Raw genomic sequence first — 16753 nt, 5'->3', positions numbered from 1 at the left:
AAAATATGCTTTATCCATGCTGCTCGATACTTCCTTTACTGTTGCCACCTGCAAATCACGAAACATGAATTAACTACAAAAATTCCAGTAAAGACTTCCCGTGATATGAACAAAATTCAGAACCAGTAGGAAAAATGAAATTACTTAAAAAATGTTACGATATCGAAACAATTTTGCAGCAATAGTTCATATAGTGAATAAATAATGTGCTTAATCTCGTGCTAAAAAACTTCTAGTATATTAAATAGCTAAATACAACCCACCAGTCAAATGCGTAAGAAATTTCATGCACAGTGACAATAAATTACGGTATTTAAAATAATAAAAGCCTAGGGTGAAACAAATGCAAATCAAGTTAAAGAAGCAAAAATCACATTAATAAATATCCTCAGCAGAGCATTTTGTAAAAATTGAAGGAGTTATTGTACTTACAAATAAAGAGTTTAAAACGGCTACCCTTTACAATAAATGCAGTATTGCTATCATTTACGTGGTGTCAACCTTCAGCTTTTGGCATCGCCGGGTGTTGTATTGTGCCACCTTACCTCAGCACTAGTTGTAAGGTCTGACAAATTTCCCTTTCATTCCCGATATGACACTCGAATCCGCGGCTCTATTCGGCAGTCAGGTGTGCTACGGACTTGGCACCTGCGGCAGACACTTCTCAACTTCCCAGATGGGTTCAGGTTGTGACGATAGCGAAGAGTCATAAATTTATGTTGATTGAATTGTAAACCCGGAAATGTCTAATTTATTTTCCCCCGCACATTCTTTTTACACGTCACAATCAGTGTATCACTATCACTTTACTCGTTCACCACACTTATTAATGCGATTTAAGGGATACTACCCGTTTTCAATTTCTTGTTCTCTACTCCAATATTCGGGAACTGCAAAAATGAGTATCACCTTTACTCGGTACACATTATGCAAATTGTACCTTCCACTGTTCTTGTACAGGAGAAGCACCCGGTCGCTTCCATATAGGCCGAGAGGTGAAGTGAGAATAAACGGATGCACTGCTTCGTCACTCGGCTGTCTTCCTCGCATTCGTCGCCGAGTCTCGCAGTCAAACGCGGCCGTTTGCTCGCTAGCTTTTTGGCAAGAAGCCATTTCGTATAAAACCCCCATATCTATCCTCGGATCTCTGCCACTAAGTCATTCCCTAAAACCATCACGTACACGCTTTCACTATCTCGTGCGCCCAACATAAAATGTGGTAGGTTAGAAATTATCGCACGCCTATTAATTGCTTGTTTCCAAGTCTATAATAAGTACTAGCGCCTTATATTACTTATATTATTATATTATATATTATTTATTCATAATGGTGGAGAAGAAGAAGAGAGCGTTTATGGGGAAAGATGCAGTATAAATAATATGTATCCTTTTTTGCGATTAGGTATCATGTTCACAAAGTTTTTTAATGCCACTTTTTTAAATATTACTTTCTCTCGGAAAAATACCTCGTTAGTTACGCGTGATACTCCCTCGAACTGAAACTTAACGTTTTTAAAATTCATTCTTTAATATCCCTCATAAAATACATATCCCATATGTAATGCCCTTAATCCTCGTCAATAAAAATTAATAAAATTACTCAAAGAGGCTCTCGTTAACCTTCTCATCTTACCTTTATGAGACTTTGCTGCCAATTGGCGCTGGAAACAGGAACCCTTTTCCAGGCACCAGAATTCCTTTCTCATTTTAGGTCGGAACTCGTATTTCCTCCTTATCTCCCCGGCATTAAAACTTTTGCTGCATTTGATAACGCTGTTTACAGTCGGGAACCGGCAACGATGTACTCTCAAATCCCGTTGATTGCCATGGAGAAAAATCAACAGGATGTTATTAAAGAGGCTTATTTTTATGATTTTTAACATTTGGCGTAACACTTGACTGACTTTCGAACTGGCTGTCAGTTCCTTTTTTTCTCAAAGTGTTCTCACGATTTCGATAATTCGCCCGATGTAAGAAAATGATGACGCCTGTCGTCTGTGTCGTCGTCGTTGCCTGTGTCTGTTTTTCACATGAAATTTTCATGCACCTCATTCCTCCTAGTCAATTAATTCGATTCTTCCGACCATCGCTTCTCGCCTCACTTATACCCTCCCACCTCCAGTACCACCGCTGTTAGAAAAAATTGTTGGCCTTCTTCGCCATTGGGCGTCTGAATGCCTGCAGCTGCGTCCATTCTCACGTGGAATCTGGGTTTCGGGTAGCCTGTAACGCTTCCATTACTCGCTCGTCTGTATCTATTTTGAGTCTGTCGTGTTCAAAGAATGAGTTTACAGTGACAGTGAATGGAATTACCTCATAGGTATGTTGAAGAGCCCGATTCGAACTTAAGGGGCCCTGAAAAAATATTTTTTTACATTCAATATTATTTACGAATTAATTCGTTTCAGCAATATAAAATATCCCATTTACCCTAAATGATCGCGATTTCTTGCAAAGGTGATACGATATATATTTCATTATGCAGTTTGATACATAATTAAACTGAACTCATTTAGTATAATTACAAATTATCAGGTTAACTGACATGTCGTAGATTCACATGGAAAGTGCGTGTAACATGATAGAGGGCGATAAACAGACCGAGCTGTAAAATGTTTATTTTTAATCATCATGAAATATATTTTTATTATTTGCCCAAGAAATGTTTCACCATAATTAATTTTTTCATTCGAGTGAATAATTTGTAATGTATATGATTAAATCTTGACGTGGTCATGGCGTAATTGTAACAACTTTGACGTTTATTTGGACATTTTAGTTCAAATCACTGTCACTTGACAGAAGTTAAATGATTTTTATTGGTGAACCAAGCCTACACTAGACTGTATTAACCTCAACAACGCATGGGGCTGCATCCCACTGCTTCATTTCATTTACCCATTTTACCATAGCTAATGGAACGTGGTAGCAAAATGGGTAAAGACGATAAACTACTGAGGTCTAGTGCTTGGTTCTCAGATTCCCCAGTTTAATTCAAGGTGTGTAATTTTTCGGGTACCAATTCACTTTGGAAACTAGAGAAGGCGCTGGAGGAGGAGCTATGCCACCATACCCTGAATGCGGTAATATGTGCATTTCAGACGTCGAAAGACTCAGTAAGAGGTGAGCTCTATTATCACCTATCAAAACATCCTCCATGTTATTATTTAAGAATTGACGAGAAAGAAATAAGTTCCAAGTAGAAGAGGTTGGTGCCGCAAAACCGAAGCAGAATCAATAATGATCTGTATATCCATCAAGAATGCGTTTCCGTCCCTTGCTTTCTTGTGACGTGTACTGGTCCCCGTATAATTGATTGACCGTAATTACTCGTGCACAAGAGCAGTCAGAGCCTGCTCAACTGCAGCTCGAAGCAGGGAGTCGCTTCATTCGTTGGGAGTGAATTCGCGCTCGGCCCTGCGTTCCTCCGTGAAATCTTTGATTTTCCCCTTGGTCCAAAGATCCTTGGGCACAGGATTTGGAATCGCTAACTCATCTAATCATCGCGCTTCCCACTTTCATTTCCAGCTCAAGTCCTTCCCATGCTCTTCTTAATGTTTCCTAAGCATATATGTTGAAAACGCATCCCGATTTCCCTCTGCTATCTTTATCTTTGCCGTCTGATTCTTACGAGTGCACAATTTGCGAATCAGTCGCCTAACACTCTGGTGAACTCCCATTTGTCGCAATATATTTATTAACTTTGGCCATTCTAAACGGTCAAACATCTTCTGAAAATCCCCGAAATACGCAAAGACACTGATTATATTCGATCTTCCAATCTAATAATATTCTCATCATTTCAATGGCATCACATGTTCTTTTTCCCTTTTGGAAGTTAATTTGTTCTTCGTCTTGTAGTTGTTTGCATTGTTTCGTGACCTCCTTTTAATGATTCTTAGAACTACCTTCGTTGAATGTGAAAGTAAATTTATCGTCTTATAGTCCTTACATACAGCTGCCATGCACTTTTTCGGGATCTGGATCGAAATCGGTCGAAGGAAATCTTATGGCCCTATTCCGAAACCCTTCCTTCCATTTGTCACTGAACTTTAGTAACTCTGCGAGGCTAATATTTACTCCTCGCCTCCCTTCTGGACGTAGTTTCCATTAGTCCCTTTTCTATCTCGCTTTCTGTTTTTGAATTAGCAAAAATTAAGGAGTGCACCATATAAAGAAAGAAATAATTTTCAAGTGGATGAAATTGAACTTTTCAACGAGTTTCACTATTTTATTTGGATTTAAGTAAATGAGCGTTTTTTAAGTAGTGCATACGCAGTGAAGCAAAACAAATAAATTAAGCCTCACTCAGTTATTATATGGTTAATCAAAATTTTTCAAGGGGCATTCATTTTTGTTCTCTTTGTTGAGATGAACCACTTAAATAGTCATATAAAATAAATATGCAATATAAATTAAGAAATGATTTCGAAAGTACATGTATTAAATATGCTATCTCCAAAGAAGTTTTTTTCTACCTAGTTTTTCCAAATTTGGCTTACGGGTTCCACAGTTACTTCGATTGTAAATTTTGGCAGGTATTTCGACATTTGCCGCGACTATATGGAGGTCTTTATGACTCTCTAGAGGGGTCGTGGATTATTTTTATCGCATTCGGATGAGAAAATCACCAGCGGTAGACAATTTGTAGAGATTAAAAACTAGAGCAAATCAGAGATAGCAAGAGGCCTCTTTGCCGACAAAGAGTTTACAACTATAGTATAGCATCCTCTCCTTTCCAAAGAGACACCTACGAGCGATATTTGCCTACCTCCGCGTTTTCGACGTTTCTTTCTCAGGGTTACGACGGATTAGGACCGTGGTAAATACTGCACCCAAAGAAAATCCCTCAGCAAATGCATCTTTACCACTGCTCTTATCATCGAGGAAGAAGCCATTTTTATCGAAAACTCAATTCGTAGACAGCTAACTACCTGCCTGGTTAACTCCCGGGCCGAAATAGATATTTAAAAATATTTGAACAATCTTAAACTTAAAATAAATACTAATTTTCATACCATTATAGGTTTCACGGAGTTGATTTTTTGCAGATTTGATAGCGTAGGATTTTGTTTATGCTGGTGATGCTAAAGTCAAAATAACAAATAACAAAATAATAATTACAAAATCATGTTCAAGGGATCTGTTCACAACGAGTATCATGTTGACTGTGCAGTGAGGTAGTACTTCTCTATAACTTGGAGTGGTCTGTCAAAAAAAGTAATATTTGCAGTGAAGCATAAAAAAGCAATCAAAGATTTAACATAAACAAAAAAGCAACCCAAACAAAACATCCCTCTGGCCCCATCTCTGTTTCCACAAGTTAACGGGGTCAAGTACACTTTAATCATTGCTTTTGTCTATGTTTGCGCCGTCTGATACTTCGGTTTTTGCGCAAATTTCCTATTTCTAATAACACGGGAAGAACGTCTATTCATGACGTGAGCGTATTAATCCCATCTTCTTCGAGGGTTAGAACATTAGAAGTAGGGATTTATGACGTATTCCTCATTATTCTATTTGGTGATCACCCTATATTTTGAGAGTCTATTTTAAAATGTAAGTGGATACTATTTCACCCTTTGTGTAACATTTTGTTGCATTCCGACTTTAAACCAAAAAACTTTGACTTTGGATAAACTAATAATAATTTGACTATGGACAAATAATTTAATTATAAATCCGATTCAAGTGGCGTGTATGTTTCTCTTGATGTCCTCCTCCACCCTCTTTCTCCACAGGTTTCTCTCAAATGTGATTCTAATTGTAGAATACACAATGAAACACGCACATTTAGATTAAATGGTCTTTCCCCATTTGAACGTAACTGAAAAAAAGCAGACTCTGAATTAGGATTATATTTCGAGGCGAATACTTCTGATACTTATTTTTCTGGACCGAACAATTTCGTTTATAAATGGAATACACACTATAATGGATGGATAGAAAAATCACGATTCTCATAACTTCAAGTGAGAGAGTTTTAGTGCCGAAAACATCAGCGCCTAAATTTGGCATTACCGCCAATTAATTTCAAAAGCAAGATATCCGACGCTATGGCGATGCCGAGCTAATGCAGAGGTAACCTCATGTAATCAATTTTCATGAGAACGAAACTAGATTGACAAATCCATAGATAACCAAGTAAAATTCTAGAAAGCCCGCACTGGCATTGGATTTAAACAAGGAGATAACACGTTCGCAATTGTAAAGCTGCATTGAAAAAAGTTTGCTTCGTCAAAAAAAATAATGGAGAGATACGGGAACAGAAAACAATAAAGAGATGGATTATTTCACGGTAGTTAGACCTCATTTTGAATACGCTAACAGAATTTTTAAACCTATGGATGATATTATTATTGCAATGAAAAGCACGCAGTGAAAATATGATGGTTTATTTTTAAATCGCTACGAATGAACAGAAAGGTTGCTGGAACAGATGCTGGAAAGCGTGGGCAGGAGTCACAGGAGGTATGGAGATTGCACGTACGCCTAGACACACTGAATAATTAAAAATAATCATCAGTTTAATACTGTGCTAGAGGCTATAATTCTAGCTCGGCTATCGATTGCCTATAGAACGTTAATTAAATTGATTGTCGAAAGAACCGAAATACACAATTCCTTGGTTTCCCAAAAAATACCTGACCTCAACAATAGGAAAAAAACACGTACATTAATTTGATTAATTGAAAAACAATCATCGGTCAGTGGCTGGTGTGATAAACTGACCAATTATTCTAACGGCTAATGACCTAACACCACCTGCCATCAATCCTTATGATGGTTCGCAAGGTAATATGTAGATGTCATTAGATTAATGATGTTCCACTAGAAGAATACCTAATTTTAAAACGCCCACGTCCACTTTTTAGTGTCGTAATTTTCAATTTGTTCACTTTGTCATACTTTTCTTGTAAATAAATCGCGAGAGGGCTAGAGGATACTGTAGTCACGTGGTGTCTGCATCAAGTGTAGTGTGATGATCAATGCATTTTTCAGTCTGAAAATGTTGATCGTTTTTTTTAGATATGCATTAAAAAAATTGAAATGTGATTGTTTTTATGTAACGAGATTAAAAATTGTGTGGTTTAATTATTATGCCATAATATTATTATTGTTGTTTAAAAATGCCTGAATAACAAAATTTGAACCTTTTAAGTTAATAATATATAATGAACATAGTCGCAGTTACAATTTAAAGCCTCCGCTTTACAGCAATGAATTGGTTAGGGAAACGCAGTTTACGTAATCACTAGTTTTTGTGATGTGAGCAGCCTACTCTCTGTTAGTGGTTTTAACTGTTTGAAAGCCAATCAGGGAATCCTAATGTTACACATCACCTTAGGGAAGCGACAAGTAACAGTACGGTTTCTATCAAACTTTGAGAAGAGTACGTGATGTCTGAAGCTGTTTATGACACAAGTATTAAGTGGAGACGCTGTTTTCATAGCAATAATACCCTAAGGCACCGTACTAGTCAATTCGTTTATTGTTTCTCACATCGCCTTTCAAAATTGATATCAGTGTAGCAACTTTCAGTATAAATGTGCTTATCACAAAAATATTAGTTGAATATTTATTTTGCTCATATAATCGTAGATGCTTGAAATATCGAACTTAAATACCTTTGGGTGAGTTAACGGTAACTTTTACGAAATCACTCCGGTGATTCACAAGTGTTTTTAAAATAGTTTTTGCATGGAAGCTAGCATATCAGGAGGGTCCCACACAAATAATAGGCAACTATTGAGACTTAGGGGGCCCTAAAATCAAAATTAGTGTACCATTTAATATAGAAAATGAGTAGATATGCTCTGAAAGGAAAATTTAGAAATACTCCCTGGTTATTTAATTCTGTCTAGCCATAAAAAAATCAGTTGCCTCTAACATACAAGTTTATTAAATATGTTTAAAATGGTGGTGTTCGCAGGCTCGAGCCTTACCAGACTTGGTAGCCCCCAAATGGAAAGAGTCCTGAGCTCTTTAGTAGCACCGCTCACGTCCCTTCAAACACGATCCATGGTTTGTTCCGCTTGTTATGCTTCCGCCCGACACTTTTCCTTCATTTATAGGCACATGCATACTACCTTGATCAAAAAGTTCCCGGAATAACCACCGTGTGGCGCTCCCATCGTTCCGATTTGAGTTCTGTTTTTTTTGTTAAATTGGTACATCTGTTGTTGATATTCCCTTTAAATCTTAGTGTCATAACTTGACATTTGCAAAAGTTACGGTCGGTTTTCGGTATGTCCATCAGTGCTTCCTGCGATTTTTCCATTACTTCCTCTCGGCTGCTAAAACGCGTTCCCCGTAATGGTTTTTTAACTCGATTGAACAGAAAGAAGTCACAGGGAGCCAAATCAGGTGAATTCGGTGGCTGTTGGATGGTATTTGTTGCATTTTTCGTCAAAAAATTACGAATAATGATAGCACTGTGCGACGGTGCGTTATCATGGTGCAAAATCCACGAGTTTTCTGCCCACATTTCTGGTCTCTTTCGGCGAATTGCTTCACGCAAACGTCTCATAACGCCCAAATAATACTCTTTGTTTACTGTCTGGCCTTCTGGCAAAAATTCATGATGCACTACACCGTTGTAATCCATGAAAACCGTCAGCATTGCCTTCTTTTTTGACTGAAAACGACGTGGTTTTTTTGGTCTCGGCTCATTCGGTGAACGCCATTCACTTGCCTGATGTCTGGATTGCGTGTCGTACTCATAAACCCACGTCTCGTCTCCAGTAATGATCCTTTTGATGAATGTGGGATCGGATTCAGCCTCGCAAATCATGTCTTTTGCGACGTCAACACGGTCTCTTTTTTGCATGAAATTGAGGTCTTTCGGCACCAACTTTGCTGCTACACGACGGAAACCCAAAGCATTAACCACAATGTCTTGGGCGGATCCATAGGCAATGTTCAAGTCCTCCGCTATTTCTCTGATGGTTAATTTGCGGTTATTGACCAACATTTCTTTTACTTTATCAATTTTTTCACCGACTTTCGATGTCGATGGTCTGCCACTGCGTTCATCATCTTCGATTGACTCACGACCACTTCTGAACCGCTCGTGCCACTGGTAAACGACCGTTTTTTTTAGAGAATCGTTGCCGAAACACTTTTCCAACATTTCCAACGTCCGTGCGCCACTAAATCCGTTTTTTACGCAAAATTTAATACAAGTTCGTTGTTGCAAATTTAAATCCATTTCTGCAATTGTAAAAAATCGCCAACACACACAGAGATAGATGTACTCTTGGCTACGTAACTTTTGCAAATGTCAAGTTATGACACTAAGATTTAAAGGGAATATCAACAACAGATGTACCAATTTAACAAAAAAAACAGAACTCAAATCGGAACGATGGGAGCGCCACACGGTGGTTATTCCGGGAACTTTTTGATCAAGGTAGTATGCCTATCTTTGGCGTCCCGTCTTTCCCTAACCCAGCCGTTTATCGCGAATTTTCGACTAGCAAGCTCTCGGAGGGCTTTGATCTCAAGAGCCGAAGCATTGTCTCGGCCTACACGGGAGGTGAGGAGGAATCGCTGTCACAATGGGTCGGTCGGCCGGGCTCTCCTGGTGGTAGGGAGAGGGGCAGAGTGGAATTTAAGTGCGCCAGTTCGAGCGCCCATTTCATCGAATGGGAAACGTGCCTTCCGCCGGCCAAACTTCGGCAGAAAGGAAGACACCCTCCCAGTGGTACGCCACTCGTCATCTGAGTCACGTACCTCTCGTTGCGTCCCGAGTTCGATTGTGCGATTGGAAAGCTTGTGGTATGCTGTGAGAGTAAATTTCCTACGCGTCATTTCTTTCAAATCACGGGAGTTCTCACATTAGCTGCCTCAACCTTCAAGAATGATAGGTATTTTTTGCATTTAATTGATTCATTGCATCACGCAGACACGTTGAAGTAAATATCTGCGGCATACGATCCGCTGGTGGCATCATACCTGCAAATAGCTTCAAAATCACACGCCAAGTGGCATTAAATCCCAATGGCTTTTCGTCGTATATTTTGCTACAGTGGCGAGGCAATAGGCTTATGATGCCTGCCAATGTTTCGGTGATTTTTTCTTTACCCTGTGGATCGAAAAGGTTTCCATAATAACATAATTATACTTTCCCGCTAGTTCCGGATAGTGATACAGTATGGTAGAAAAAACTTTCCCCTTGTCCGTTTCTTTCCCGGCACAGAAAGTCTTAAAGTTATTTCATCTTATTTACAAAACTTTGGGTATTTGAGGTTGAGGAGCATAAAAAACCGGTATCTGCTAAGGTGGTTGCAGTCTATTTTTTAATCAGTTTACATGTTGATGATGTGGGGCATGGAATGAATAACATCTTCCTCTCTTGCATGGCTCCAGTCTTTCAGGAGATGCAACGCGTTGCGCCCACGGGCGAAGTACCAAATATCTACGATGATTCGACTTGCAAAATGTATAAAACATGTCTTGCCGATTGTAATACGGCCCGTGACCATTGAGAAAAAGTGGGTGACTGTGATATCGTGTTGAGAACGTTGTTTCACTGCCTTATTCCCTTCCAGACGTGGGTATTCCTCAAACTTGCAAGTTACCTGGTGTTTTCTTAAAAGGATTCGCCCCCCTTCCTCCCCTGAAGCTGGGACGAGGTTGCCGTCGACGCTCTTCCGAGTGTGATGGAGAGATTGCATAATCCTTCGCAATGTATACTTATCCAGAGAGGTTAGTTTTGCCACTAGTTGCTAATTGTGTGCCCGCACTTCGCTTTCTATGTTTTTCCGTTAGTGCCAGATGTAGAAAATGAAAAGTATTATCTGAAAGAAAAATTGAAAAAAATACCTCTTAGTAAAGTAATTTTGCCTTAAATCAGAAAATGAATTGCATCTTCCCACGTCCTCCACGAGCAGCAACGCGATTCCGGATTTTATTCTAATGCTACATATTGATACCCGGGAAGTTTATTCATTACCCTGAAGAATATCAACATATTATCCATGTGAATCCTTCATTAGAATCTCGCGTTTCTTGTTTATGTAAGGGTATTGCAATGTTGAAGAAAACAATGAGCCCTATTCACTTATGTGAAGGGAAAGATTTCGAATCTTAATATTTGTTGGCTGTGCGTTATTTTTTCTAAAAGTTTCCATCGCTTCCTTTCACCGAACTGTATTTCTTAGTAGATGCAAGTGCTTTGGAATAAATTTTGATGCCGATACATGAGAGTTTGAGTACCATCGTTCCCTGTCATCGATGGCGGTGGATGATGAGGTACATGTACATAGGCCCCAGTAAATGATAGAACAAAAGGAGGTGAGGTGAAACCGAAAACCGAAGCAAAGTTTAACGTTCCATTTCAACAGGAATGCGCTCAATTTGAAGAATTATTCCATCCCACAGCCTCGTTAAATATGGCACCAAATTGTCCCCGTGTAAGAAATCAGTTTCTGTTCATGAAACGCAGCCTCTTAACGTGGGAAGCCGATGTGATAGCCAGTGTAAAAATAAGATCTGCGGAAGTAAGCGCCTTTTGCAGGGAGAGGATCAAGACAGATACTCTCATATTTAATTACTGGGTTAAAATCACGCCCAATTATATATGCTCATGCCAGTTGTTGCAGTATGTATGGTGCCCATCTCTTCATAAAATATTAAAAATAATTTTATTTTTTCGACTTGAAAATACATCTTATTTTTTTCATTTTCCTGTTTCGCTTTCTTTTCTCTCCTACCATGGATTTGGCAAGAGAGTACGAGATTATTTTTTTTAAGTTTCCACATTAAATTGCGTAATATGTTTCAATGTTTTAAAGAAAACAAGGAGTTAGCAATAAATATGCATGTACTACTTTGCGCACAATTTATGCTCCGATGCCTTTGTTTCTTATGTTTGATGAGCATTTATGGCATATCACAACATGAGTAGCCTTAAATGCTGCCTTCCAAATGCCCCATTGACATTACCTACTAATTCTTTTATCCGCCAGTCTTCAACAATTTCACCTTTCACAGCACTTCCTTCCGTTTTCTCCCCTTTCACTCCCTCCCTCTCCGCAGCCCATCTCACTCTGCCTCCGGCGCCGAAACCATTCCACCCACGCTTCCTTTGAAAGCTGGGGCGAGAGAGATGAAGAGGAAAGGTTGAATGTTAATGTCAACTCTCTCATCCTACCTTCACCACTTCTAGACTATTGATGGAAAAATCTGTTCAGAAATTCTTGTTTCACGTGATCCCTTAGTGTCCAGGAGTCTTAAATTGGTCACCTTGAGCGCTGAACATTGCGCACAGTACTGTACTTGCAGCCTTGTTAGGCTAAATTGACCATTTCAGCTCACACCTTGTTCTTTATTTGGTAGTATTGAATGAACCAATTATGCCAACATAGTATTTAATGACAGTTTTTAAAGTGATGTAAATATCAGGAATGATAACTTGTGAACATTTCTCAAGTTACAGTAGTCCCTCATAATATACTTTGACTGCAGACAGCGTGGATGTCTTACTGTCTTATGGGCAAAAATTATTAACCCAAATGAGTGTTGTACGACTTTACGAGGCATGCGTTTAAATGTTGAAATTTGTCGCACTGGCTGATAGCCGATTACGGCTTGTTCAAGTGAACAGATATGAACGTGTGATTTTATTTGGTGCTTGATGAAATATAAACGCATATAAACGATTCCTTCAGGAACAATAACGTCTTCATAATAATCCCATTAGTACAATGCTAAAGACAGTGGCTCTAGGCCCACTGCCAATGAAATGCGGTAGTTTTCACAAAGTCAGCTAGATTTGTACAAAGACAATATTTATTCAATCAATGGTACTCCTGGGATGGTAGTAAAATATGCTTGTATCTATTATATTGCAATATATCTTCCAGCCAAGAAAACTACTTTTTAGGTCACTGCATGGAGAGGGTCCTTGATATTTTCTTTATGAAGGCAGTCATTCTCAAATATTTAATTGAAATTATACCTCTAATTCCAAAATTGTCTCATTATTACAGTGTCTCTCTGCTCTCTCATAAATTCATTTGTATTCAAAAGAGTGCATTCCTTTATATTTACAGTTCATTTTATTTGAATGAAATGATTTTGTTTACATTACATTATAACCCTATTATGTATTTCAAGATATTCATGTACTTCTTTGCATAGTGTTTGAAAAATTCTAGAAAAACGCATTTATTTCATTACCGAATTCTAAATGCTAGTTTAAAATTAATTACTAATAGTATTAGAAGTAGTAATTAAGCACTAATAGCACATCAGTAGATGTACTATTAGTGCTTATGTATATGACAGGATTAACCAAAGATTTGATGAACACTTCTCCATCCATTCCCATTATCAGTATATTTCCTCAAGATAAAAAAACTTCACATTCACCTTTATTGCCATAGTTATTTTAAGACTCTGCATTCTTTCCAGTATACTTCTCCATCTTTCATTCATAAATATCGAAATTTTAACATAATTACTGTTCAGATTTTCACCATCAGCAGTTCCCAATTTTCTTCAAACTGCTAAATGCAGTCATTTTGAATGATCTTCATCATGTAATTTTCAACTCATCTATGTCTGTTTCTTCTGAATTAAATGCCTAAATTCAACATATTTTTGGACTAGACTTAGACGTAGACTGGACATGATCTATGTAGGCACCGATATTATTTCAAGAGAGAAACATATGTTTAGGTAAAAAAAGAAAGGAAATAACTTAATGCTTTTGCATTTCAATTGCAGTTTCAAGTGAAGTTATGCCTAAAACTGCTAAAAGTCCAGCTAAAAAAGTTTCTGTTCAGCATTGACATGTACGTAAATAAAAACTGCTTTGCACATGTCTTTCAGAGTACATGTACTGTATCCAGATTCAAAGTTTGACTGCATAAATAGGGTCTGTCCCAAAAGTAAGCTGAATAAATCAGGAATAAAATCTATTGCAAAGTACAGATTACTAAAATTCTTCAAAATACCTGTTACAACCTTGTGTATCAACACATCGATGTCAGTACCTTTGCCAGTTGTAGTATGCTTCCTTGAAGGCATCAATGGCAATCTTCTTCGGGCACTTCATCACTTCCACTTTGGTATTATCCAGCATTCCAAAATGATTGCTTTTCAAGCTCCATTTTATTTATGGGAATAAAAATAGGTGTTGTAGTGACACTGTAGGGCAGCTGGAGCTGTGTTGCAACCTTTTGCTTCACCAGGTACTGAGTCACCCAGAATGTGGCGTTGGATGGCACGTTGTCATGGTGCAGCCTCCAGCTGGCAAAGCTCTCCTACCTAATGGGTGCACTCTTTTCCACAGCTTTTTCGGGACTTTCACATAAAACTGACTCTTTACTGTCTCTCTCTGAGGCACAAACTTTATGGATAGTGCCTAAAAGATAAAAAAATATTAAAAAATCATACTTTATTTATGGAGCAGATCCTTTGCTACAATTAACACTATCAGCAAGCATTAAATCATCTAATTTAGATTAACAAATAAGAGAAACACAACTGATATAATTAATTTTCTACTAATGAAACTATTTTGCTGATCGTAAGGACATGTCTAGAGGAAAAGTAATGCATGCCAATCAAAAAAATTCTCCCTAAAATAAATTATCACCAAATTCTAAAATGTATTAAAATCAAAAAGTCATGATGCGCACAATTTTGATCTTTTTAGAATATTTAAAAATGAGCTGTCAAGAGAGATTTAAAAGATTATATTAAAAAATAAGGTTTTAGAGAGCTTTCATCATTCATGAAACCGTGTCTGTTTATGTTTTTGTGTCCTTTAACAAGGAGTGGAAGAAACATTTTGTAAATAATAGGTTCAGAGATAGAGAGATGTCCCAAAAGTCAGATGAACTTACAAATTTCTAAAACTTTGATTGGAATTGGAACACTGAAAGCAATGGGTACGAAACCTATATAGTATATGGGATGATTATATTGTACTTGAAACTGAATAACTCAGTGTTAAGTAGCAATACTATGTACAGGGTTCGTCCGGAAAATAAGTGTACTGAGCTCAGGAAAAAAAAATTTATTACACTTTTACATATCTTTAGCTAATATTCCTCAAAATAGGACCCTTGTGAGTCGATACACTTGTTCCAGCGGCATTCCCATTCCTGGAACGCTCCCGCGAAGGCATCATCGGGAACCTCTCGAAGACTCGTCATCGACCTCTTCTCTGCCCTCCACGAACATCTTGTGCCACCAAAAGATCATGTTTCTGGACATGGCTGACTCCCCGTAAACCTGGTTAATCATACCGACAGTTTTGGTAGACAATTTCCCAAGCTTTACCGCAAATTTGATGGAATAACGCTGCTCCAAAAACTTTGGCATCGCGTTCCATGACGTGGGTCGAGTGTGGAGGTTCGCGTTAACAAAGCTCCTCACTACACCACAGTTCAGAGCCGACTGCCTTTTTCAGCGTCGCTTGCCAGCATACCCCGCTCCAATGGCAGCCCGTCAGAGCAGTGCTGGGTGCGCCTGGAGCGGCATGCCCAGCCCAGGAGTCAGTACACTTATTTTCCAGACGAACCCTGTACGTCTTCACTGTAATATTAAAAAATAATAGGCTCCATTTTCTGAGATCATATTTTGCTTCATTTGGAAACGAGGTTCAATGCCAAATTTTTTAAAAATAAAATGCAAGTCAGTTTGCTTGGTACTTGGACAACCCCATCTTATTATTATCAGTGAATGAATAGCAAAATTTTCCACTAGGTGGATGGACTAGTGTGGTCCCTCGCCACAAATAATTGAATTTGAGCATGGAGGCGGCATGAAACTGTAAACCATCCATCATGGAAAAGATAAAAATTTAGCCTTAAGGCTTAACTTCATAGTAGTAATACATGCCCATTATATCAGAAGGAAAAACATTCTTTTCCACATAGTTTTTATTGATAAAATATTTCACCATGATAAAGCATCTTATGATGTACTATCATAGTAAAATCCACAATGCCAGTTGAATTTCTTTGGGAAAATCCATCGTATCTTGTTGTGTTTTAGAAAATAAAGACAAGTCGATTATTCAATATGATGCTGGATCCAAAAAAAGTCTTAAGCCTGGATCCAATGATAAATTGGAGTTGGGAACAAATTGATCTCGAAATACCCTAGCATTAAGTTAGTGATAAAACAAATCAAACGATTAAAATGGAGAAAGGTAAAAGAAATGTTAGATTGGACATGGAAACTGAAGAAAATGGTGGGGGTATTTTGAAGAAGAAAAAATAATCTGTGAAGAGGAGATATTTAGAGTTGAAAAGATGTTCAAAATTTATTCGGATGAGGAAATCAATAAGTAAACATGAAGAAGGAGATTGTCATTATAATAGATGTCATGTGATAGTAAGTACAGTCCATGCATTATGGCCCTTACAGCAATACATAATTAACTGATTAAGGTGTCATTTATTTTAAACGGGTCAATTTTTTCAACTTCCATGTCACTAATGCTGCCATTTAGCATGAAACCTAATGTAACAGGAATAAATGAAATAGATAGAATAGGGCAGTGGTGCATTACAAAATCTCAATACTTTCATGAATGACCAAACAATTGCTTACTTTCTTCATACTAAATGAAATATTTCACCATTTTAACAGTAAAAGTCATAAGAAATCACAGAAATTCCTGGAGATATTTTTGAATTCTTGTACTTGCAAAATTTATTGAGAACCAAGTATGTAAAAATAAGTGTGAAATTACATGGAAGGAAGTTTACAAAAACCATAACTGTTGGCC

At 37.9% G+C, this 16753-nt stretch overlaps 1 protein-coding gene across 1 annotated transcript in view; it reads right to left on the bottom strand.

Moving 5' to 3' along the window:
* The window catches only part of LOC139690069 (uncharacterized), a 146526-nt gene that overhangs the window by 13109 nt on the left and 116664 nt on the right, over positions 1-16753 (bottom strand). The gene's annotated exons all lie outside the window — the stretch shown is intronic.

This window comes from Hetaerina americana, unplaced genomic scaffold (assembly GCF_022747635.1).
Source record: "Hetaerina americana unplaced genomic scaffold, ioHetAmer1.1.p SCAF_3, whole genome shotgun sequence".
In the NCBI taxonomy this organism is placed as follows: domain Eukaryota; kingdom Metazoa; phylum Arthropoda; class Insecta; order Odonata; family Calopterygidae; genus Hetaerina; species Hetaerina americana.
This window is presented reverse-complemented; position numbering and strand designations above follow the sequence as displayed.